At 28.3% G+C, this 3,476-nt stretch overlaps 1 long non-coding RNA gene across 1 annotated transcript; it reads right to left on the bottom strand.

Annotated features, from left to right (window-relative positions):
• Positions 1–1,243: 1,243 nt before the first annotated feature.
• Positions 1,244–2,411, bottom strand: LOC148930532 (uncharacterized). The gene is made up of 3 exons (XR_016136250.1): positions 2,304–2,411; positions 1,562–1,637; positions 1,244–1,304 (listed from the first exon to the last, which is right to left on the bottom strand). It is a non-coding gene; the product is annotated as an uncharacterized LOC148930532 (long non-coding RNA).
• Between the last annotated feature and the right edge of the window lie 1,065 nt (positions 2,412–3,476).

Genomic DNA, 3,476 nt, shown 5'->3' with positions numbered 1-3,476 from the left:
ACACATCGAAACATTACACGCCCAACTCAAACTTGAGTAATCCAGAGTCCAATTCGAACATGGGTCATCTAGGCCGGCCCAAACCACCTCAACTCTGATAGCATGTAAAGATATATATAGAAGCAGGGCATATCGAGGAATAAGAGAGAACTGACAACGCAATTTCTTTGCTGAACACAAAATAAATAACAACAATTACAAAATATTTGAACAGAATCCTAGCATATGACTAATTCTGTTGTAACTCACACGTTTGCAGCTCTATTGCAGGGTCGATTTTTCTTAGCCGCCTCATTTTCAGCGAAACTGTTTTGCATCCCTATTGCAGAGTCACGGCTGCTACAACCCTTTTTTAAAAAAAAATTAATTTATTGCAATAGTTTTCAAATGCATCACAACTCAGGAATTTTTTGACGATTGGGGACTATATGATATTTAAATATATATGTTATATTCATCATAAATTTAAGTAATTTTAGTTTATGACTTGTTAAGTTGTTATTTTATTAGTTTTCTACTTCTAGAGTTAAAATATAAACTAAATTTGAAGTATTTAAATTGATAAATTGAGTTGTAGTTGAAATGAGGCTGATATTATGATTGACATTAAGATGGGAATTACTGAAATGTAACATATGAAATTAGAATAATATGGAGAAAGTAGTAAAAGTAAAGTTTAAATAATTTGGCAATCCCCAAACTTTGCATCATGCTAAAATCCCAACTTCAGGAAATCGGCTGTTAAATAAATGGCCAAATTTGTATGCTGACGTTTATAATTAATTAACTATTTCAATTCTTAGTTTATTCGTTTTAATTTATTCTTAATTTACATACACATATTCAAACTAAGTCAACTTCTAATAAATTAACTAATATTAATATATTCCTTAATTATAAAGCATTGACATAATTATTTAGATTAAAAAAGAGAAAACTGAAAAGAGAATATGAAGGAGAAATGGGTTCCTTTTCTAAATAAAATTCACTTGTCCAATTTATAATAGTGCATTAGGAAATATTGTCGCAAATACTTTGGCTAATCTTTTTCGAGAAATAAAAGTACATCAATTATTTTTGACGATTTTGTCGTAGATAAATAATACAAAAATAAGGAGCATATCAAGGGCATTTGGGGCCTCCTTCCTGAGTCTTCCAGTCATTGTAGCATGGGCAACAATCCTTGTTTCCATAGGTTCCCGGTGGCACACACAGACATTTCTCACAACATTTGTTGCAGAACAACAAACAATTGTTCAAGTGCTCTGTATTCGAACATCTACGATCACACTCATTTGCACAATCTGTCATAAAATCATCATCAAAATAGATTAATTCCTAATTAATTAATACTCCTAATATGTAGTACTAATATTTTTATATTCTTGATTTTTAATGATTGATTAAATCTAATTAATATATTAGAAGTTAGAAGTATTGTATCGGGTGATGCAATTGACAATTGTCAATTAAATTTTTATAAATCTATACAAAATAGATAAACGTTTAAATGTATAAAAAAGGACGATTAGAATATTAAAAAAAAAAAAAAAAGACTTACTGCTTTGAGGCACTGGACATGTAACAGCTTGATCAAGACTTGCCGTTGGGAAAACTGAGGGTTTAGCGTCGCCACCCTAATTAAACAAAGAATTAGTAATTCATCACATGCTTCTAAAATATCATTGTTTGGAAAATGTTGTTTTTATAGATTCTTTCTTAATTCCTTTTTTTTTACAGGTAATGTAATTATTAGAGATATTACTTTAAAAAATTAGAACATATTACTTTCTAGAGTAATTATATATAAACTCATCTCCTTTTATACTCTTTCAGGAGCACCATAAATATTCAATCTATATTAACATTATTTTATTAATTCTATATACTTTTGTTTCTAATACTCCGTATCTCACAAATTAATAACGTATAGCAGTTTATAAATTATACAAAATAGAAGTTCGATTTGTTCTTTAATTTTATTAGTTGAAGCTTAAGAGAAAGGAATAAATTGAGCTTCAAGTTTTATATATTTATAAAATTAACAATAAAAATTTAATGTATACATAGTAAAATAAAAATATAGTATTAAAATATATTAAATGTGAGCAATGCTCACAAATGATAATTAAAAGATTACAACATATCATTTCTCTTTACGTTCTTTTTTCACTCGGATATTAAAACAAAGCAAAATATGTGGGCTGGAACAAAAGAAGTAAAATCATAATAAAAATTAAATAAAATATTAAATATAAAATGCATATCTATTGGAAAAGAAAAATGTATTCATTAAAACTTACTAGGGAAGCCATGATAACTGATAAATACGAGGCAACACATAAGAGGAGAAAAATGCAGTGGAACTTTGAAGAGGACATCATTTTTTATGTCTTCTAAGTTTTGTGAAGTTTAAGTTGTGATGTTTTTAGTCTTAAGCTCTTTCACCTTTATATAGAGGAACTGGCCTAAAATTATACAATTTTATTAAATACAACTTTCTGTGGTAATTAGATACTTCCAATTCAAAGTTGTCAGATTTTGGAATTATTTGTATACATTAACATTTGCTTAGCAATCATGACTAATGTAGTTAAATCTTTTTTCTCATATTTACAAAATGGAAAGTAATCATTATTATATTTGAAGAATAGATATGTTAGAATCAATCTTCTAAATAATAATTTATTTGTTTCATGTTAATAAAGCCTTTTTTTTATTTTGAAAAATTCCAATCTAATTGGGTCAATTATTTTTGACAAAAGGTAATACCCTCTTACTTTATTCTCTCTTCATCTTTCTTACTTTATTCACCATCCACTGAACACATATTTTTAATCTCCGTGCCAAAAAAAAATGTCTCTGTTAACAAGGAATGGCGGAAATAGCAGATCTAGACTGGTTGCTAGCATATGAACTTTTTGCTCTTAAGATTTTCATACCAATCAGATATATGCTCCCTCCGTCTCAAGGAAGATGACCAGTGACGAAACCAGAAAAGTAGTTAAGCCAGGGCTGAATTTTTAAAAAAAAAATAATAATAGTATTAAATATATTTAATTTTACATGTAATGTCTGTTCAACGTTTACGACACACTAGATGATAACTATTTTCCACGAGTCGTCGTGTCTTGAAATGATCGAAGAATAGTCACATTTGCAATTTTTTTTAAAATACTCTATAACTAAGATATCATTCATCCATTCGGCCTTTCTTTCTATTCGCAAATATATCTTAATTAGTTTCATTATAGAACTTGCAATCAAATCATTCTTACAATAAAATACCAACACATAACTACAAATCATTAACAACAAGATTTATTACGAATAAATTTATTACTCTCTCCGTCAGCCATTAAATGTCCCATTTTTTTTCCTTTTTCGCACGTCCGCCAATAAATGTCTCATTTCACTTTTACCATATTTGGTAGGTGGATCCTACATTTCACTAACTCATTCCACTCACATTTTAT

The sequence above is a fragment of the Salvia hispanica genome, chromosome 3 (genome assembly GCF_029641045.1).
Source record: "Salvia hispanica isolate PSC_SH4W2 chromosome 3, Shi_PSC_v1, whole genome shotgun sequence".
In the NCBI taxonomy this organism is placed as follows: domain Eukaryota; kingdom Viridiplantae; phylum Streptophyta; class Magnoliopsida; order Lamiales; family Lamiaceae; genus Salvia; species Salvia hispanica.
The sequence above is the reverse complement of the archived record's forward strand: the minus strand, read 5'-3'. Positions and strand labels throughout refer to the sequence as shown.